The 23,706-nt window shown below is 48.4% G+C and overlaps 1 pseudogene; it reads left to right on the plus strand.

Moving 5' to 3' along the window:
- Window positions 1-5,355: 5,355 nt before the first annotated feature.
- On the plus strand, window positions 5,356-21,252 carry LOC125554118 (annotated as a pseudogene).
- The last annotated feature ends 2,454 nt before the right edge of the window (window positions 21,253-23,706 follow it).

Below are 23,706 nucleotides of genomic sequence, written 5' to 3' on the forward strand. Positions count from 1 at the left end.
AAAGTTGTTCGGAGTCCCGGATAAGATCCCGGACGTCACGAGGAGTTCCGGAATGGTCTGAAGGTAAAGATTTATATATAGGAAGACCAGTTTCGACCACCGAGAAAGTTTCGGGGGTCACCGGTATTGTACCAGGACCACCGAAAGGGTCCTGGGGGTCCACCGGGAGGGGCCACCTATCCCGGAGGGCCCCATGGGCTGAAGTGGGAAGGGAACCAGCCCCTGGTGGGCTGGTGCGCCCCCCTTGGGCCTCCCCCTGCGCCTAGGGTTGGAAACCCTAGGGGTGGGGGCGCCTCCACTTGGCTTGGGGGCCAAGCCACCCCTTGGCCGCCGCCCCCCATCTAGATGGGATCTAGAGGGGCCGGCGCCCCCTGGCCCCTATATATAGTGGAGGGGAGGGTGGGCAGCCGCACCCAAGTCCCTGGCGCCTCCCTCTTCCTCCGTGACACCTCTCCCTCTCGTTGGTGCTTGGCGTAGCCCTGCCGAGATCCCGCTGTTTCCACCACCACGCCGTCGTGCTGCTGGATCTCCATCAACCTCTCCTCTCCCCTTGCTAGATCAAGAAGGAGGAGACGTCTCTCCCAACCGTACGTGTGTTGAACGCGGAGGTGCCGTCCGTTCGGCGCTCGGTCATCGGTGATTTGGATCACGACGAGTACGACTCCATCAACCCCGTTCTCTTGAACGCTTCCGCTCGCGATCTACAAGGGTATGTAGATGCACTCCTCTTCCCCTCGTTGCTAGATGACTCCATAGATTGAGCTTGGTGATGCGTAGAAATTTTTTAAATTTCTGCTACGTTCCCCAACAACGGCTGCACTGCGCTGCCGCTCTGCCTCGGAACGAAAAAAGTCCAAAACAAACCTTGAATTGGTAGGCGAAAGCTAAATCAAATCCCAAATTCTCAATCCCTGAAATCAGCACACCAAACTTTATAATCCTGGTCTAGTTTAAACCTTGAAAGGAGTTGCCTGGTATTTGCTGAATTTGGCCGGCCCAGTAGCGCAGTCGCTCGCGCGCGCACTGGTCTTTTTTTCTTTTATGTTTTCTTTTTCATTTTTCATTTTTACACATGTCTAATTTTTCTCAGTACCCGATTTACATTTTAAACGCACAAATTAATTTTTTATAAACTTTTGATATTTTCAAATACATTATGGACATTTTAAAATTAATGTTTCAAAACTTTTTTGAATACATGGTAATATTTTTAGAAATACATATTTTACATTTTCTTAATGACAATACACATTTTACAAAACTACACGAACACTCATCATTTTTAAATTCGCATATACTTTTTTCTATTACATGTCACGTATATTCTATTAAGGTTATGACACATTTTTGTACAACACGCAAACATTTTCTTTACATTGTACACATATTTTTTTTAAAAGCCCCAAACACATTTTCTAAAACTCGTGAACATTCTTGAAATGTTACAATTTTCTGAAAGTCGCTTTATGTCTGGTGGGCCGGCCTAGTCGATTCCGCAACCAACAATCCAAAACATTTTTTTTTGTGGGTGAACAATCCAAAACATTTTTTAAAAACATTATTTACGAAATTCCAAAAACATATTTTAAAAATGTAACACAAAATCTGAAAAAAAATCATAGCATCTGAAAAACTGTTGGTATTCTGAACATTTTTTGACAAATGTGATTTTTCTGAACTCGCGAACATTTTTTTAAAATGTAAATATAATTTTAAAATTCCACACAGTTCCTGAAAAACACAAAATGAATTGAATTTGCGCCAACAATAGAAAATAGGAACATTTTTTTAACTTCTGAACAATTTTAGAAATGTGCGAACATTTTTTAAACTTCACAAATTCTTGTTGTCTTATAGTGGGCCAGCCCAGATTCTTGTCCGTGAGAGTAGCTGGTTATCTTGGCCGGGATTATACTATTCCCAGTTTGCCAGACAGGTCTAGGATTCAAAATAGACCGGGATTGCAAGTTCAGAGTACTAATTTCTAGGATTCAAAGTTCGAAGTTTGATTTAGTTTTTGTCCACAACTTCAAGGTTTATTTTGGACTTTTTCCACCGCGCGCCGGCCGAGCCCGCCGCACTACTGCATTATTGTGTGGTAGGTACAACTGTGTCAAATTAAATATGCTCACCTTTCTAAATTGAAGTACTCTGCTAGCAGCCCCTCGTGCACAAAAAATAGTACTAGTATGTGTAACAACATAAAAGACTATTTTTATTTTGAACCGAACCACACAAGAATTGGATCATCCATGACAGTTAGCTGTTGGGCGAGTGCGCACATGTCTTTTTTTTCTCCTTCTCTATCCAGGGAGCGTGCGCACATGTTGTCTAGTAAGGCCAACTCCACCACGTGACCTTAAACGGATGTCTGTTTTGTTCGGATTTTGTCCATTTGGGTAGGGCAATAGGGTCGTGTCCGGCTGTATCCTGGGATCCGGTGGTCGTGCGCCCAACGCCCGGCCGCATCCTGTCCGCGTATTTTTTTCTTTGCAAGCCCTTATACTTTTTTTCATCATTCATTCTTGGTACATGGGAATACATCACCAAATTTTGACTAGAAAAGTAAGACCAAAGAAAATAAAAACCACAAGAATACATTTTAGAAGATATCCAACTTCCATAACTGCTCCTGTAAGTTGGATTAGTGCCTTCTCGATGCATTCATTGTTGATCTGCGGAGGAGCCGCCTCCATCTTGCGTGTTGATCTGCGGAGGAGCCGCCTCCATCTTGCGGACGAGCTTTTGGGCTAGCACCGAGCCCAGCCGACCGCCATTCGTGTAGCTGCCGGCGGAACACCGACGGTGTAGATCCGAGCGGCTAGAGGAGGTGCCACTGCCTACATGTGGCCTTGCGGCCCTACCATGGCCTTCCGCCCCGGTGCCCGGCCAGTCCATGGCGTGGCGCGGCCTCCCACAACCGGGCGAGTTTAAGACCGACCGGATCCGCCCCAAATCCGACCGGCGGGTGCGGAAAATAGGTGGTCGTGGTTGGGTAGCTCGGGGGCGCCGAGAGGAAGGGGCTGGGCGAGAGCGCGTCCGAGCTGCACAGCTACAATGGCAACAGTGGATGGCGGCGGCGGCGAGGGAAGAGCAGGGAAGAGTGGAGAAGAATGGAGGGCGTGCATCCGAAGAGAGGGAGGGGGCAGATAGAAAAAGGCGCCCCTGTGCCATCGACAGGTGGGCCAGGGGAGGACACGCGCAGACGGCCCGCGCATCCGCGTGCTGTCCGTTTCACCTCAAAAGCGGCGCAAACTTGGGCCGGGATGAGTCGGAAGTGGACAAAAAATGGACAAAAGTTCGTTTGCGCCCACGCGCTGAACCGTCTGGTTCGTTCGTTTTACCTCAAAAAGACGCGCGCGGATAGGATAGGGTCGCGCCGTGGAGTTGGCCTGACATTTCCGGGAAGCACCGTGCCCTGCCGTGCGGGCCGAGATGTTGGGGAACGTAGTAATTTCAAAAATTTCCTACGCACACGCAAGATCATGGTGATGCATAGCAACGAGAGGGGAGAGTGTTGCCTACATACCCTCGTAGACCGACAGCGGAAGCGTTATGACAACGCGGTTGATGTAGTCGTACGTCTTCATGGCCCGACCGATCAAGCACCGAAACTACGGCACCTCCGAGTTCTAGCACACGTTCAGCTCGATGACGATACCCAGACTCCGATCCAGCAAAGTGTCGGGGAAGAGTTCCGTCAGCACGACGGCGTGGTGACGATCTTGATGTTCTACCGTCGCAGGGCTTCGGCTAAGCACCGCTACAATATTATCGAGGATTATGGTGGAGGGGGGCACCGCACACGGCTAAGAGAACGATCACGAAGATCAACTTGTGTGTCTAGAGGTGCCCCCCTGCCCCCGTATATAAAGGAGCAAGGGGGGGAGGCCGGCCCTAGGAGAGGCGCTCCAGGTGTGGAGTCCTACTAGGACTCCCTAGTCCTAGTAGGATTCCACCTCCCATATGGAATAGGAAAAGAGGAAGGGAAAAGGAGAAGGAAGGAAGGGGGCGCCCCCCTTCCCTAGTCCAATTCGGACCAGACTAAGGGGAGGGGTGCGGCCACCCTTGAGGCCCTTTTCCTTCTTTCCCGTATGGCCCAATAAGGCCCAATACGTATTCCCGTAACTCTCCGGTACTCCAAAAAATACCCGAATCACTCGGAACCTTTTCGATGTCCGAATATAGTCATCCAATATATCGATCTTTACATCTCGACCATTTCGAGACTCCTCGTCATGTCCCCGATCTCATCTGGGACTCCGAACTCCTTCGGTACATCAAAACTCATAAACTCATAATATAACTGTCATCGAAACCTTAAGCGTGCGGACCCTACGGGTTCGAGAACAATGTAGACATGACCGAGACACGTCTCCGGTCAATAACCAATAGCGGAACCTGGATGCTCAGATTGGCTCCCACATATTCTACGAAGATCTTTATCAGTCAGACCGCATAACAACATACGTTGTTCCCTTTGTCATCGGTATGTTACTTGCCCGAGATTCGATCGTCGATATCTCAATACCTAGTTCAATCTCGTTACCGGCAAGTCTCTTTACTCGTTTCGTAATACATCATCCTACAACTAACTCATTAGTTGCAATGCTTGCAAGGCTTAAGTGATGTGCATTACCGAGAGGGCCCAGAGATACCTCTCCGACAATCGGAGTGACAAATCCTAATCTCGAAATACGCCAACCCAACATGTACCTTTGGAGACACCTGTAGAGCTCCTTTATAATCACCTAGTTACGTTGTGACGTTTGGTAACACACAAAGTGTTCCTCCGGCAAACGGGAGTTGCATAATCTCATAGTCATAGGAACATGTATAAGTCATGAAGAAAGCAATAGCAACGTACTAAACGATCGGGTGCTAAGCTAATGGAATGGGTCATGTCAATCACATCATTCTTCTAATGATGTGATCCCGTTAATCAAATAACAAGTCTTTTGTTTATGGTTAGGAAACATAACCATCTTCGATTAACGAGCTAGTCAAGTAGAGGCATACTAGTGACACTCTGTTTGTCTATGTATTCACACATGTATTATGTTTCCGGTTAAAACAATTCTAGCATGAATAATAAACATTTATCATGATATAAGGAAATAAATAATAACTTTATTATTGCCTCTAGGACATATTTCCTTCACGAGACGTTCCCGACACGAGAGTTCCCCTATAAAACCATCTCCAGCAGGACATTTCCTGTCATCAGTCAGTTTACCAGATCAACACCAACAGAAATCACTTCCCAGCCACCAAGACCTCCCATTCGATCCGGTCCCAACATAAATACCCCCAAAGCTTTTCGACCAGTTTATTAGTTGTTCAACAGCCACCATCATGAGCTCACGGATGGCTGGAGCCACGCTACTGCGCCACCTGGGCCCCCGCCTCTTCGTCACCACCGAGCCGGCGTCCAGACTCGCCGCGAGCGCGAGGGGCATCATGCCCGCCACCGCGAGGATCTTCCCCGCGCGGATAGCCAGCACTGCCGCAGGCCCGCATGCCAAACAAGAAGAAGCCACTGGAAAGCCCCAGGGCGCAACAACGCCGGAGCAGAACAAGAAGGCCGTGCCGAGCTACTGGGGCATCAAGCCGCGGAAGCTCGTCGAGGACGACGGCACGGAGTGGTCGTGGTTCTCCTTCAGGCCGTGGGACACGTATCGGCCGGACACGTCCATGGACGTGGCCAAGCACCACGAGCCGAGGGCGATGGCGGACAAGGTGGCGTAACTCATCGTGCGGACGCTGTGCGCGGGCAGCGACCTCTTCTTCCAGCGCCGGCACGCCAGCCACGCGCTGCTGCTGGAGACGGTCGCGGCGGTGCCACCCATGGTGGGCGGCATGCTGCTGCACCTGCGCTCGCTCCGCCGCTTCGAGCACAACGGCGGCTGGATCCGCGCGCTCATGGAGGAGGCCCAAGACGAGCGCATGCATCTCATGACCTTCATGGAGGTGACGCAGCCCTTGTGGTGCGAGCGCGCGCTCGTGCTCGCCACCCAGGGTGTCTTTTTCAACGCCTACTTCGTCGGGTACCTCGTCTCCCCCAAGTTCGCACACCGCTTCGTCGGCTACCTCGAGGAGGAGGCTGTACACTCCTACACCGAGTACCTCAAGGACCTCGAGGCCGGCTGTAACGACGGGTCACAAACGTCATGAACAACATGACCGCGCACCTGTCCGCAACCATTCGTGTAACCGCGAGGGTTGGCTCTGATACCAACTTGTAACACCCTCGATGCGACTATAGCTCCCACGTGTTGAGGCATGACTTAGAGACATAATCGCATTGAAGGCATATGTCGCAAGTTAGGCAATCTTCACAACATCCCATGTAATATGAATAATAAAGGGGAGAACATAGTTGGCTTACACTCGCCACGTCAATCAAGTACATAAATAACATTACATCATCCAAAACACTCATGGCTCGACTACGGCACCAAAATAGAAGAAAACCCAACATGCGACAACGGTCCCAATCACCCCCAACTGGGCACCACTACTGATCATCGAGAAAGGAAACGTAGTATCATTGAGAGTCTTCGTCGAACTCCCACTTGAGCTCGTACTCGTCACCTGGAGCGGAATCACCTGGACCTGCATCTGGTGTAATAGTAATCTGTGAGCCACAGGGACTCAGCAATCTCGCACCCTCGCGATCAAGACTATTTATGCTTATAGGTATGGCAAGGTAAAATATGAGTGGAGCTGCAGCAAGCGACTAGCAAGTATGGTGGCTAACTTATTCGCAAAAGAGAGCGAGAAGAGGAGGCAAAGCACGAGCGAGAAGCTAGGGAACAACCTGCGCAAACATTACTCCAACACCGTGTCCACTTCCCGGACTCCGCCGAGAAGAGGCCATCACGGTAACACACTCAGTTGATTCGTTTTAATTAATTAAGGTTCAAATTATCTACAACCGGACATTAACAAATTCCCATCTGCCCATAACCGCGGGCACGGCTTTCGAAAGTTCAATCCCTGCAGGGGAGTCCCAACTTAGCCCATGACAAGCTCTCACGGTCAACGAAGGAATAGACCTCCTCCCAAGACGTTCCGATCAGACTCGGTATCTCGGTAATTCAAGACAACTCCGACAATGGTAAAACAGGTCCAGCAACACCACCCGCTGTGCCGACAAATCCCGATAGGAGCTGCACATATCTCGTTCTCAGGGCACACCGGATAAGCTAAGCGTACGGGAGCCAACGAACCCAAGTTGCCGAGGGACGGCCCCGCACGGTGCTCTAGGTTGGACCAACACTCAGAGGAGCACTGGCCCGGGGGGGGGGGGTTAAAGTAAGATGACCCTTGAGTCCGCGAAACCCAAGGGAAAGGCTATGTGGCAAATGGTAAAACCAAGGTTGGGCACTGCTGGAGGAGTTTTATTCAAGGCGGACAGTCAAGGGGTTCCCATTATAACCCAACTGCGTAAGGAACGCAAAATCCGGGCAAATAACACCGATATTACGGAAACTAGGGCGGCAAGAGTGGAGCAAAACACTAGGCGAGAGGCCGAGCCATTCACCCTTTACCAAGTATATAGATGCATTAAGATAACATAGCAATATAATGATATCCCAACAAGTAAATAAATGTTCCAACAAGGAATGGCTCCAATCTTCACCTGCAACTAGCAACGCTATAAGAGGGGGCTGAGCAAAGCGGTAACATAGCCAATCAACGGTTTGCTAGGACATGGTGGGTTAGAGGTTGACATGGCAATTTGGGAGGCTGACAAGCAAAAGGTAGGCATCGAACCAATGGCATAGCAAAAGAGCAAGCAAACTAGCATAGCAAAGATAGTAGTGATTTCGAGGGTATGATCATCTTGCCTGCACAGTTGTCAGAGTTGACTGGATCCTCAAAAGCAAACTCAACGGGCTCCTCGTTAGCGAACTCGTCTCCCGGCTCTACCCAACAAGACAAACAAGCAACAAGGATACAATCAACCACGTGCAAGACCAAGCAGTTCCTTGCTAACGGGCCAAAGACTTTCAGCAATTGTGTTGAGGCAACCGATGCTGACGATTGGCTTGTGGATCTGTGCAAGCATTTCGAGTGCAGTAACGTCAGGCCTGAGGACTTTGTCAAGTTTGCTTCATTCCAACTCAAAGATCAAGCTGCAGAATGGTTCCAGCAGTACAAGGACTCCAGAGGTGGACGTGTTATCACTTGGGATGATTTCCGTCGAGATTTCCGAGCTGACCAAGCAATATGATAAAATGATGATATGCTATGCGGGATGTGATGCGGGATGCAAAATGCAAGATATGACAGGAAATGCATGAACCTGGCCTCAACTTGGAATTCCAAGGGTGCCACTGGAAAGATGAGATGAAATCGCTTGAAAACGATATAAAGATCGCCGGAATCGGAGTTATGGTTTGGAAATGGCAAGCGTTTTAAGAATGATACCGGTGTGCGATTTACAGCAAGTAGGCATCTAAATGCAATGAAATGAACATGCTTCAGCCACCAAACATGACAACAAAATACATGGCAGGGATGCACACAAGATGCTTAACAAAAGACTAGCACTGAGCCACGTCCAATTCATCCATTATGAGGTTCACACAAGCATGGCAAAAACGCAAATGCTAAACAGATCTCAGACTTAGTGAAATTAGCACTTGTCTGAAATTTCAGATCGCGAAGCCCTCTTCGGAGCAACAAAACAACATGATACATGACCAGATTAAGACAAGTAAGAACATGGCGTGGAGCTACTCAACAAGCTTAACAAAAGACCCAAAGTGACCTGCGGCCAAAAGGGTTCACAAAATATACTAACGGGCACACGAACATAGCTAAAACACAATCAGTTTTCAGACTTGGTGAAAACTGAGACATGCTGAAATATAACTCATGAAGGCATGTAAACGAGCTCGATGCACACACCACGGTGCAAGTCATGGAAAGACAAGCATACACCCAAAAAGAAGACACAAAATACAAGCTAGACATGGCAAGAACAATAGTATAGCATGCACGGATCAACTACAATAACATCGGCAAAATCGCAAACGAGTTGACGATCTGCCCAGATTCACCACGAAGCAAAAATAGAGCTCGATTGACTCAAGCTAGGGTGCTCCATAATTGCAAGTAAAGAAATGGATGGATAGAGCATAAGAATATTAACAAAACTCCTTTACTGATCATCCTCAAATGAGGAGCGGATCACTAGGAAACATCAAGAACATATGGCATCATGAACTAAATAATCCCAGACTTAGTGAAAACTACTAAGTCCCTGAAAACAGATTTACCGGGTGCCTCACTTTGCAAGTTTGCACAAGTCACCACACACATCCTAAAAATGCATGGGTTGCACCTCTGGAAAGAAGACAAAATTCTTAACAAAACATATGAAGGACTCACAGGCATAGCATGCACACAATAATCATGGCAAAAATGACAAAAGTCTAAGATGAACTAGCAAATCTGACAATTAACTCACGAAGCCTCCTTCTAACAGCATTTCGGGCATCAAGATGAACTCAAATGAAAATGATGCAATGGAACGAAATGATGTACTCTCTGAGATGAACATTTTGATATGCTATATGCATTAATCGGAGCTACGTATGCAAAGTTACGGGTCCTCGAACAGGAGCATGTGGGCTGAAAATTTAAGGACTTAGTGGAAAAAGAAAAAAGAAAAAAACTACCCCAGATCTGGATCTAGGGTTTGCACGGAAACCGAGGACGGCGGCGCTGCACTGTTCACTGAAGCTCTCCGGCGAGGATGCAGGGCTCCGGCGAGGAGGGAGTCGGCGCCGGCGAGGGGCTGCCGGACGGCGGGGTCGGCGGCGGCCGGAGCAGGGCCCCGCGGTGGCCGGAGCTAGGAATGAGGCGGCGGGCTCCTGCGGCGGCTCGGGCAGCGGGCTCCTGCGGCGGCTCGGGCGGCGGCCAGCTGGGGCAAGCGGCGCGCGGCAGCTCCGGCGCCTCGGGCGGCCGGGCGCGAAGAGGAGGGCGGCGGCGGGGCGATGCGGGCCGGGGAGGGCCCGACCCGGGCTTCGCGGGCTGGTGGCACAGCGATGTGGGGCGGCGGCGGCGACCAGTGGGAGGCGGACACGTGGCGGGCGCTGGGTGGCGGCGGTGAGATCGGGACGTTGTCCGGCTCATCCGGACACGTCCGGCGGCGGCGGAGAGGGATTTTTTTTAGGGTTTCGAGAGGGGATCCGCGAATTTTCGAGGGGGTGTATATATAGGCATAGAGGGAGCTAGGAGAGTCCAAATGAGGTGCGGTTTTCGGCCACGCGATCGTTATCGAACGCTCTAGGACATGGAGCAGAGTTTGGTGGGTTTTGGGCCAAATTGGAGGGGTGTTGGGCTGCAACAGACACGATTCCTTTTCAGTCCCTCGGTTAACCGTTGGAGTATCAAATGAAGTCCAAATGATACGAAACTTGACAGGCGGTCTACCGGTAGTAAACCAAGGCCGCTTGGCAAGTCTCGATCCAATCCGGAAATGTTTAATCCCCACACACGAAAGAAAGGTAGAAATGACCACCGGAGGAGAACGAAGCGCCGGAATGCAAAACGGACAACGGGGAAAATGCTCGAATGCATGATACGAACATGTATGCAAATGCAATGCACATGATGACATGATATGAGATGCATGACAACGACAACAAAACACGGAGACAAAACCCGAACCCGAGGGAATAAATATAACTTAACGCCGGAAACGGCAAGAGTTGGAGTACAAATAGGGAAAGTTACATCTGGGGTGTTACAACACTCCACCACTACGAAAAGATCTCGTCCCGAGATCTAGGACTGAAAGAATGCCGGGTACTCAGAACGGAGGTCATCCTCGCGTTCCCAGGTAGCTTCACGGTCGGAATGGTGTGACCACTTGACTTTGAGAAATTTGATTGACTTGTTGCGAGTCTTGCGTTCAGTCTCTTCAAGAATAGCAACTGGGTGATCACGATAAGAGAGATCTTCTTGGAGCTCAATGTCCTCGAAGTTGACGGTGCGGTCAGGAGTCTTGAAGCACTTTCGAAGCTGAGAGACATGGAACACATCATGAACATTTGCAAAGTTTGAAGGAAGCTCGAGTTGATAGGCGAGGTCGCCTCTCTTGCTGACAATCTTGAAAGGTCCCACGTATCTAGGGGAAAGCTTCCCTTTGATACCGAAGCGACGAGTACCTTTCATAGGATAGACACGGAGGTAAACATGATCTCCGATCTCGAAAGCCAAATCACGGTGCTTACTATCGTAGTAGCTCTTCTGGCGGGATTGGTCTGCTTTGAGGTTATCACGAATGACTTTGCACATTTCTTCTGCTTCTGTGATTAAGTCATTACCCAAAAGCTGACGTTCACCAGTTTCAGACCAGTTGAGAGGGGTACGGCACTTCCTGCCATACAGAATTTCAAAAGGGGCCTTGCCCGAACTTGCTTGAAAACTGTTGTTATAGGAGAATTCAAGATAAGGAAGACAATCCTCCCACTTCAAGCCGAAGGAGATCATACAAGCCCTGAGCATATCTTCAAGAATCTGGTTGACACGCTCGACTTGACCGCTTGTTTGAGGATGGAAAGCTGTGCTGAAGCGGATGTTAGTGCCCATGGCCTTCTGAAAAGAATCCCAAAACTTGGAGGTAAAGATGCTGCCACGGTCTGAAGATATCACTTGAGGAATACCGTGCAGAGAGACAATACGAGAGGTATAGATTTCCGCCAATTGAGCTGCAGTGATCGACTCTTTGATAGGCAGAAAGTGAGCCACTTTGGTGAGTTTGTCGATGACAACGAATATAGCATCATTACCACGCTTGGACTTTGGAAACCCAGTCACGAAGTCCATTTCAATGTGGTCAAACTTCCATTCTGGAATGGCAAGAGGTTGGAGGAGACCTGCTGGCCTTTGGTGTTCTGCCTTCACTCTTCTGCAGACATCACATTCACTCACGAATTGAGCTATCTCGCGCTTCATTCGAGTCCACCAATAAGCTTGCTTAAGGTCCTGATACATCTTCGTGCTCCCAGGGTGGATGGAGAGGAGAGAATTGTGAGCCTTGTTCATGATCACTTGACGGAGGTCACCTTTGGGTACAACAATATGATCCTGGAAGAAGAGAGTGTCCTTGTCATCAAGGCGGTAGCACTTGTACTTGGACTGACTCTTGGCAATCCCAATCTTCACCTTTCTCACCATAGCATCAAGAAGCTGGGCTTGGCGAATCTGGTCTTCTAAGGTAGGAGAGACTTGAAGGTTGGTGAGGAAACCTTGAGGAACAACTTGCAGATTAAGTTTGCGGAAAGCTTCACAAAGCTCGGGTTGATAAGGCTTAAGAATCAGACTGTTGCAGTAAGCCTTTCTGCTCAAAGCGTCAGCAATCACATTGGCCTTGCCTGGAGTATACTCGATACTCGGATTATACTCTTGAATCATTTCGACCCATCGAGTTTGCCTGAGGTTGAGATTAGGCTGAGTGAAGATGTACTTGAGACTCTTGTGATCAGTGAAAATGTCCACTTTTCTTCCCAATAGAAGATGTCTCCAAGTCAACAGAGCATGCACAACTGCCGCCAACTCGAGATCATGAGTGGGGTAGTTCTTCTCATTAGGCTTCAACTGGCGAGAGGTATAAGCAACAACTTTCTTCTCTTGCATCAAAACTGCGCCAAGACCTTAGAGAGAGGCGACCTCGTACGGCTTGGATTAATCAGGCGGAGTCAAAACTGGAGCAGTGATCAACTTCTCTTTCAAAGTGTTGAAAGCAATATCACACTCCGGAGACCAAACATACTTGACGTGCTTCTGAAGAAGATTAGAGAGAGGCTTTGCGATCTTAGAAAAGTTTTCAACGAATCTTCGGCAATAACTTGCGAGACCGAGAAAACTACGGAGTTGCTTCACGTTCTGAGGAGGTTCCCAATTCACAATTGCAGACACCTTCTCAGGATTCACGGCAATGCCCTTGGCAGAGATGATATGACCAAGATAAAGAACCTCATCAAGCCAAAATTCACACTTGGAGAACTTGGCGTAGAACTGATGTTCCCTGAGCTTATCGAGAACCAAACGCAAGTGCTTGGCATGATCTTCCTTGTTCTTGGAGAAAACCAGAATGTCGTCGAGATAGACCAAAACGAAGTCATTGGTGTAAGCGTTGAAGATGAAGTTCATCATGCGAGAGAACATCGGAGGAGCGTTGGCGAGGCCAAAAGACATGACAGTGTATTCATATGAACCAAAGCTTGTTCTGAATGTTGTCTTGGGAATATCTTCTTCACGAATGCGAATCTGGTGATAACCCATACGGAGATCAAGCTTGGAGAATACTTGGGCACCTTTGATTTGTTCGAACAGCTCATTGATGTTGGGAAGAGGGTATTTGTTCTTGATGGTCTTCTTGTTCACTGGACGGTAATCAACACAAAGTCGGTCTGTTCCATCCTTCTTCTTCACAAAAAGAACACCACAACCCCACAAAGAAGAACTAGGCCGGATGAGACCCATTCTTTCTTGCTCATCGAGTTGCTTCTTCAGCTCCTTCAACTCTTCAGGTCCGAGCTTGTAAGGACGTTTGCACACAGGTTCCGTGCCAGGCTCAAGTTCAACAACGAATTCAACTGGCCGGTGCGGAGGCATTCCTAGGAGCTCTTCTGGAAAGACGTCTTGATATTCGCAAACAACTGGAATTTGCGAGATGGCGTCCAATTCACCCTTCTCATTGAGAGAAAACAAACGAATGGTATCATCACGAGCGGCAAAGACAATTACATCCTCAGACGAATGAGTCAATTGAATCTGCCTGGCTGCACAATCAAGCTGAGCCTCGTGCTTAGAAAGCCAATCCATCCCGAGAATAAGATCAATATCCGAGTTACCAAGAACCATTGGAGAAGCCAGAAACTTGAAATCACCCATCATGATAGAAACATCTGGAACTATTGAAGTAGCCCTCATAGACTTAGCCGGAGAAACCACTCCCATAGGTTTACCCAACATTTGTGAAATGAAGTCATGCTTGGAAACAAATGATCTTGACATGAAACAATGTGATGCACCAGTGTTAAAAAGAACTTTTGCTGGAAAAGAGTTAACTGGAAAGTTACCCATGATCACATCTGACGAGTCCTCTGCCTGAGCTGCATTCATCAAATTCACCTTGGCATGCTTGGGGTTATGCTTGACCACAGCTGTACTTGTCGATCTGACAGGAGGAGGAGGAGGAAGACGCCTCTGGTTGAAACACTTGTTGGCATAGTGACCCTTCTGTTGGCACTTGTTGCACGTGACCTCTGAAAGCGGACGGTGATACGGAGCACTCGATCTTGGAGCTTGAGACAAAGTCTTGTTCTGAAAGCCAGGGTTGGGTGGGTGGGAAGAACCACTGCCACCTTTGTTCTTCTGCTGATACGGCTGACGGAACGGAGGAGGAGGAAGCCAAAACTTCTGCTGCTTGGCCACTTGAGTAGAGGAAGAAGGAGTAACATCTCTGACTCGCTTCCTGGAAGCATCACAACTCAACTGAGCAGCCTCTTGCTTCAGTGCCATGTTGTAGAACTCATCGTACCTCAAGGGCTCAAAGAGAACAAGAGCGAGCTGAATATCTTCTCTGAGACCACCCCTGAACTGGTATATCATGCTCTTCTCATCAGTCACGTCCTGCTTGGCAAAGCGGGCGAGCTTCTGGAACAACTTGTTGTAGTCATAGACAGACAAAGAGCCTTGCTTCAGATTGCGGAATTCCTCACGCTTGCTTTCAACCACACTCTGCGGAATATGATGAGCTCGGAAATCTCGACGGAAATCATCCCAAGTGATAACACGTCCACCTCTGGAGTCCTTGTACTGCTGGAACCATTCTGCAGCTTGATCTTTGAGTTGAAAGGAAGCGAACTTGACAAAGTCCTCAGGCCTGACGTTACTGCACTCGAAATGCTTGCACAGATCCACAAGCCAATCGTCAGCATCGGTTGCCTCAACACAATTGCTGAAAGTCTTTGGCCCGTTAGCAAGGAACTGGTTGAGTGTAGCAAAGTGACTCTGATTGCTGCCTTGATTCCCTTGACTGCCTTGATTGCGCTCTTGGAGAATTTGCATGATCAGCTGTGTGTTTGCATTGGTTGCGGCCATCACAGCTTGCCACGCTCTGGAGGAGGTGGAGGTGGTGGCGGATCAGGATTCGGAGTCGTGCGTGTTGGAGGAGCCATCCTGAAGAGGTTGACCACCATTAGCACATTGACAGATAAATATTGAAGCTGAATCCAACGGAATGAAAATTGCAACATATAGTCTTCACATCCGAACAAAATGAACGAATGCATTCCTCTTGAAATGGTCACATATCCATAAATTGAGAAGCCACGTAGAATTAGGTAGAAGAAGTAAATCAACAAGGTACGGATCAAGAACGAATAACCGGTAAGAAATCCCAATCTCAAACCAATATTCGTGGAAGAAGAACTAGAGCTACTAGAATTCCCACCTATGAAACTCCCGAACCTTTCCGGTTATGCAATCAGGTGTTGGGGATACAGGGGAAGCATAATATCTCACCCAAACTAGCAAATCCTACATCCAGCTGTATCCATCCTTCAACACATAACCAAGAAAACTTCGGAAACCATCTACCTCAACCTTCGAAAAGCATCCGTTATACAAGTTATGGCGATACTCCCGAACTCCCGCCCCATTACTGGGTGGCGTCGAGGTTATCTCACCAACGAACTGCATAAAAGAGATTTTCGATGTCGGCGAAAATATCTCAAGTATTCCAGAATTGCAACGATAAAATTATGATGACAACACCTCAGAGCTCAACTCCCCGGGACACTTCCACTAAACCCCTGACAGGAGGCACCAAGACAATGTTCTCATCATAAGCCATCGGAACGATTCCAAGATACTCGCGTGATCCTAAAATTTTTTTAGTGAAATTTGAGAAGAGAAGAGTCAAAACTCTACGTCAGGATGCCTTACCAGAGCGATGAGGAGACTGGGAAGTAAAAGAATTCCTAAGCTCTCCGATATATAATTCCTAAAGACTCAAAACATTTTTCTAGACACAACTCGGCCGCTAAAAATGATCAAGCAATGGGGCTCCTAAGGTCGGGGAAGGCTCTGATTACCAACTTGTAACGCCCCGGACACACCCGCCGGTGGTCATTACTCCTGGCGGGATCTAGACTGGCCCCACAGATCAATACTAGTCTTTTCTACGCACTTTGTCCTCACTCGTGCGCACCCGAAAGCAACTTCCCGGTTGGTCACCCATCCTGACACTACTCCAAGCTGAGCACGCTTAACTTTGGAGTTCTGTCAGAATGGGCTACCGGAAAAGAAGGAATTCCTTATTGATATGAGTAGTCTATCATCCCTAATAAGCCAGGCCATCACATACACCCCCACTCAGAGGAACCGACGTCCTCGTCGGGCCACAGGAACGTTCCCTCTTGGCACATACATCTGTGCATCCAGTCCGGTACATGTGCCATGTCGGGTGCCACGACGGGTCACAAACGTCATGAACAACATGACCGCGCACCTGTCCGCAACCATTCGTGTAACCGCGAGGGTTGGCTCCGATACCAACTTGTAACACCCTCGATGCGACTATAGCTCCCACGTGTTGAGGCACGACTTAGAGACATAATCGCATTGAAGGCATATGTCGCAAGTTAGGCAATCTTCACAACATCCCATGTAATATGAATAATAAAGGGGAGAACATAGTTGGCTTACACTCGCCACGTCAATCAAGTACATAAATAACATTACATCATCCAAAACACTCATGGCTCGACTACGGCACCAAAATAGAAGAAAACCCAACATGCGACAACGGTCCCAATCACCCCCAACTGGGCACCACTACTGATCATCGAGAAAGGAAACGTAGTATCATTGAGAGTCTTCGTCGAACTCCCACTTGAGCTCGTACTCGTCACCTGGAGCGGAATCACCTGGACCTGCATCTGGTGTAATAGTAATCTGTGAGCCACAGGGACTCAGCAATCTCGCACCCTCGCGATCAAGACATTTAAGCTTATAGGTATGGCAAGGTAAAATATGAGTGGAGCTGCAGCAAGCGACTAGCAAGTATGGTGGCTAACTTATTCGCAAAAGAGAGCGAGAAGAGGAGGCAAAGCACGAGCGAGAAGCTAGGGAACAACCTGCGCAAACATTACTCCAACACCGTGTCCACTTCCCGGACTCCGCCGAGAAGAGGCCATCACGGTAACACACTCAGTTGATTCGTTTTAATTAAATAAGGTTCAAGTTATCTACAACCAGACATTAACAAATTCCCATCTGCCCATAACCGCGGGCACGGCTTTCAAAAGTTCAATCCCTGCAGGGGAGTCCCAACTTAGCCCATGACAAGCTCTCACGGTCAACGAAGGAATAGACCTCCTCCCAAGATGTTCCGATCAGACTCGGTATCTCGGTAATTCAAGACAACTCCGACAATGGTAAAACAAGTCTAGCAACACCACCCGCTGTGCCGACAAATCCCGATAGGAGCTGCACATATCTCGTTCTCAGGGCACACCGGATAAGCTAAGCGTACGGGAGCCAACGTAACCCAAGTTGCCGAGGGACGGCCCCGCACGGTGCTCTAGGTTGGACCAACACTTAGAGGAGCACTAGCCCGAGGGGGGGGGTTAAAATAAGATGACCCTTGAGTCTGCGAAACCCAAGGGAAAGGCTAGGTGGCAAATGGTAAAACCAAGGTTGGGCACTGCTGGAGGAGTTTTATTCAAGGCGGACAGTCAAGGGGTTCCCATTATAACCCAACCGCGTAAGGAACGCAAAATCCGGGAACATAACACCGATATGACGGAAACTAGGGCGGTAAGAGTGGAACAAAACACTAGGCGAGAGGCCGAGCCTTTCACCCTTTACCAAGTATATAGATGCATTAAGATAACATAGCAATATAATGATATCCCAACAAGTAAATAAATGTTCCAACAAGGAACGGCTCCAATCTTCACCTGCAACTAGCAACGCTATAAGAGGGGGCTGAGCAAAGCGGTAACATAGCCAATCAACGGTTTGCTAGGACATGGTGGGTTAGAGGTTGACATGGCAATTTGGGAGGCTGACAAGCAAAAGGTAGGCATCGCAGCAATGGCATAGAAAAAGAGAGAGCAAACTAGCATAGCAAAGATAGTAGTGATTTCGAGGGTACGATCATCTTGCCTGCACAGTTGTCAGAGTTGACTGGATCCTCAAAAGCAAACTCAACGGGCTCCTCGTTAGCGAACTCGTCTCCCGGCTCTACCCAACAAGACAAACAAGCAACAAGGATACAATCAACCATGTGCAAGACCAAGCAGTTCCTTACTAACGGGCCAAAGACTTTCAGCAATTGTGTTGAGGCAACCGATGCTGACGATTGGCTTGTGGATCTGTGCAAGCATTTCGAGTGCAGTAACGTCAGGCCTGAGGACTTTGTCAAGTTCGCTTCCTTCCAACTCAAAGATCAAGCTGCAGAATGGTTCCAGCGGTACAAGGACTCCAGAGGTGGACGTGTTATCACTTGGGATGATTTCCGTCGAGATTTCCGAGCTGACCAAGCAATATGATGAAATGATGATATGCTATGCGGGGTGCGATGCGGGATGCAAAATGCAAGATATAACAGGAAATGCATGAACCTGGCCTCAACTTGGAATTCCAAGGGTGCCACTGGAAAGATGAGATGAAATCGCTTGAAAACGATATAAAGATCGCCGGAATCGGAGTTACGGTTTGGAAATGGCAAGCGTTTTAAGAATGATACCGGTCTGCGATTTACAGCAAGTAGGCATCTAAATGCAATGAAATGAACATGCTTCAGCCACCAAACATGACAACAAAATACATGGCAGGGATTCACACAAGATGCTTAACAAAATACTAGCATTGAGCCACGTCCAATTCATCCATTATGAGGTTCACACAAGCATGGCAAAAACGCAAATGCTAAACAGATCTCAGACTTAGTGAAATTAGCACTTGTCTGAAATTTCAGATCACGAAGCCCTCTTCAGAGCAACAAAACAACATGATACATGACCTTATTAAGACAAGTAAGAACATGGCATGGAGCTACTCAACAATCTTAACAAAAGAGCCAAAGTGACCTGGGGCCAAAAGGGTTCACAAAATATACTAATGGGCACACGAACATAGCTGAAATATAACTCACGAAGGCATGTAAACGAGCTCGATGCACTCACCACGGTGCAAGTCATGGCAAGACAAGCATACACCCAAAAATAATACACAAAATACAATCTAGACATGGCAAGAACAATGGCATAGCATGCACGGATCAACTACAATAACATCGGCAAAATCGCAAACGAGTTGACGATCTGCCCAGATTCACCACGAAGCAAAAATAGAGCTCGATTGACTCAATCTAGTTTGCTCCATAATTGCAAGTAAAGACATGGATGGATAGGGCATAACAATATTAACAAAACTCCTTTACTGATCATCCTCAAACGAGGCGCGGATCACTAGGAAACAGCAAGAACATATGGCATCATGAACTAAATAATCCCAAACTTAGTGAAAACTACTAAGTCCCTGAAAACAGATTTACCGGATGCCTCACTTTGCAAGCTTGCACAAGTCACCACACACATCCTAAAAATGCATGGGTTGCACCTATGGAAAGAAGACAAAATCCTTAACAAAACATATGAAGGACACACAGGCATAGCATGCACACAATAATCATGGCAAAAATGACAAAAGTCTAAGATGAACTAGCAGATCTGATAATTAACTCACGAAGCCTCCTTCTAACAGCATTTCGGGCATCAAGATAAACTCAAATGAAAATGATGCAATGGAATAAAATGATGTACTCTCTGAGATGAACATTTTGATATGCTATAAGCATGAATAGGAGATACGGATGCAAAGTTACGGGGCCTCGAACAGGAGCATATGGGCTGAAAATTTAAGGACTTGGTGGAAAAAAAACTACCCCAGATCTGGATCTAGGGTTTGCACGGAAACCGAGGACGGCGGCGCTGCACTGTTCACCAAAGCTCTCCGGCGAGGATGCAGGGCTCCGGCGAGGAGGGAGTCGGCGCCGGCGAGGGGCTGCCGGACGGCAGGGTCGGCGGCGGCCGGAGCAGGGCCCCGCGGCGGCCGGAGCTAGGAGCGAGACGGCGGGCTCCTGCGGCGGCTCGGGCGGCGGCCAGCTGGGGCAAGCGACGCGCAGCGGCTCCGGCGCCTCGGGCGGCCGGGCGCGAAGAGGAGGGCGGCGGTTGGCGGTAGGCGGCGGGGGGCGATGCGTGCCAGGGAGGGCCCGCCCCGGGCTTCGCGGGCTGGCGGCGCGGCGATGTGGGGCGGCGGCGGCAGCCAGTGGGAGGCGGACACGTGGCGGGCGCTGGGTGGCGGCGGTGAGATCCGGACGTTGTCCGGCTCGTCCGGACACGTCCGGCGGCGGCGGAGAGGGATTTTTTTTTAGGGTTTCGAGAGGGGATCCGCGAATTTTCGAGGGGGGTGTATATATAGGCACAGAGGGAGCTAGGAGAGTCCAAATGAGGTGCGGTTTTCGGCCACGCGATCGTGATCGAACGCTCTAGGACATGGAGCAGAGTTTGGTGGGTTTTGGGCCAAATTGGAGGGGTGTTGGGCTGCAACACACATGAGGCCTTTTCGGTCCCTCGGTTAACCGTTGGAGTATCAAACGAAGTCCAAATGATACGGAACTTGACAGGCGGTCTACCGGTAGTAAGCCAAGGCCGCCTGGCAAGTCTCGGTCCAATCCGGAAATGTTTAATCCCCACACACGAAAGAAAGGTAGAAATGACCACCGGAGGAGAACGAAGCGCCGGAATGCAAAACGGACAACGGGGAAAATGCTCGAATGCATGAGACGAACATGTATGCAAATGCAATGCACATGATGACATGATATGAGATGCATGACAACGACAACAAAACACGGAGACAAAACCCAAAACCGAGGGAATAAATATAACTTAACGCCGGAAACGGCAAGAGTTGGACTACAAATAGGGAAAGTTACATCCGGGGTGTTACACCGGCTTGATCGAGAACACGCCTGCCCCGGCCATCGCCATCGACTACTGGCGCCTCCCCGCCACCGCCAGGCTCAAGGACGACGCCATTGCCATGCGCGCCGATGAGGCGCATCATCGCGACACCAACCACTACGCATCAGACATCCATTACCAGGGAATGACGCTGAATCAGACGCCTGCGCCGCTCAGCTACCACTGATCAGTTCAACGGAACACAGATCGATGACTGCTCAGTCCACCGCTGTCACCTACTACCACTGTCGCCATTGTTTGTCCGGTTAATTTGAGATGGATTGTTGCACGATATTATCACTTGACAATAATATTTATTCGACAGCATGCCAATATAGAGTAATACATATTCAACGGAAGTGTAATATGTATTCAGTTTTGCCAGGTTGGTGTGTACGTGACTTATACTATGATCCTTATTATATAAACTAGATGATACCCCACGCCTTGCTGCGGCATTCATAGTGCAAACAATTGGGACTGAATATTAATAAATATAATTCAAACATAATATCAATATAATGGAAGTACATGTAGATATACATTAGCATACCATATAAGGTCTAACTGTACATAACATTAGAATGACTTATAATTAGAGGAAAAAGGTATACATGCAGAAATGTTCTTATTTAGAAAAAAGAACATAAGGCATTAAGCTCTTACTTGAGTTACAAATACATGCATATATTTCATATGCAACTACTTATGCTGATCCACTGAATAATAGATAAACCAATTTGTTGAGAAAATCAAATCATTACCACAAGTTAAAGAGTAATGGAGACAAAGCCTTTCGATCTGGTTTTGGTTTAGTAGCTTCACCAAATAGCACGTTGTATCTTAACCAAGCAACATGAATCTGAAAAGAAGACGAATAAATGATTGTGTACCATGACATCTATGTATAGAACAACAGTCGGTCACTGGGAACAGCAAAAGAAACAGTTAAAAACTCACAATTCTACCAAACTAAGCCATGAATATGGTTAGCAAACAAAGAAAACAATAGAAAACACTGAAATTGGGTCAGAATGTCTACTTTCAGCTAAATGCACCAACTTGCTTGCTTGCTATATCTATGACCACACCACGTGAATGTAAGTTGACCCAGCAGTACTGTCTGACTCCATGGATACCAAGAACATGTAGCTTCTTTCACCTTGTAACGCCCCAAGACCGGAGCTTCAGTTGCCTTCCATGTTTCCGGGTTTCGTCGTGTGATTTGTTTGGTTCATCGTTTTCATCTTTGCAGCATGTGCATTTGCATCATGTCATCATGTCTTTAATCTTTGCATCTCAAATCAAATAATTAAATCATATGGATTTTCAGTCCATTTAAACCGAGGGAGTTCACATGGTGATTTCTCTATATAACATATCCTCCTAATAATTATGGAGCTATTATTAAATATTCTATTCTTTTGGAATTAACCATTGACACACTTGCAAATAAATCCCAATGCCTTTGTTATCTCAATTCTTGATCTCCGACTTGTCCTCATATTCTTTTCTCGTTTTATCGAGGCTCTTCCTAAATGTTCAACATTTTTGGGAACTTCGGATCCCTACTCCTTTCAAACGAGTTGAATTAAATTCAAATACATTTGAATTTAATCTTTCAATCTTGGCCATTTCTATTTTAGCAGAAAGAGCACATTTTTGTGAATCCGGGGAAATTATCCCCATGCTCCAGTTCTGTCCCTAACCCTCTCTTCTTTTTTTCACTAATGTTTTTTGCTGCTAAAGAAATATGAGAGGGAGGGAGAGGTCTGCCAGGCCGGCCTGCTTCCCCACTTCTCTCTAGGGCCCATGCCTAGGCCCAACCACCCGCCGGCTCCAAGGCCATCTCCCGCAGCCCACTGCTCTAACCCTAGTCGTTCGCTCCCTTCCCCCCGATCCACCTCGCGCCGCCAGAGGCCAGACCCCGCTCGATCCCCTCGCCCTCTCCCCATCGAACCCTTTCTCTCGTTCCCTCCTCCTCCCATCCGTTTTTCTCAGCGCCGCCACCACACGCATCGAGCTCCAGGAGAGCGCCCGCGCCTCCCGATCCGTGCCCCTCCTCCCTCTGCTGCCTAGATCCCGCGCCAATCCCTCCTTCCATCGCGCCCGACCCTCTCCCTCTCGTCTCCTAGCACCGCCGCACGCTTCCCACCAGGGAGAGGAGCTCCCGTGCTCAACGCCGCCGCTTGGAGTGTCTCCATCGCCGACCCCCTCCGTCTCTGGTTCCGAGTGGCCTCGCTGCCTCGCCAACAGGAGCAGGAGCAGACCGTGGCGCACCACCTCCTGCCCCTCTTATAGCGTTGTTAGTTGCAGGTGAAGATTGGAGTTTGTTCCATGTTGGAACATGGATATGTTGTTGGGATATCACAATATCTCTTATTTAATTAATGCATCTATATACTTGGTAAAGGGTGGAAGGCTCGGCCTTATGCCTGGTGTTTTGTTCCACTCTTGCCACCCTAGTTTCCGTCATATCGGTGTTATGTTCCCGGATTTTGCATTCCTTACGCGGTTGGGTTATAATGGGAACCCCTTGACAGTTCGCCTTGAATAAAACTCCTCCAGCAAGGCCCAACATTGGTTTTACCATTTGCCACCTAGCCTTTTTTCTTTCCCTTGGGTCGCCGGCTCAAGGGTC

The sequence above is a fragment of the Triticum urartu genome, chromosome 4 (genome assembly GCF_003073215.2).
Source record: "Triticum urartu cultivar G1812 chromosome 4, Tu2.1, whole genome shotgun sequence".
NCBI lineage: Eukaryota > Viridiplantae > Streptophyta > Magnoliopsida > Poales > Poaceae > Triticum > Triticum urartu.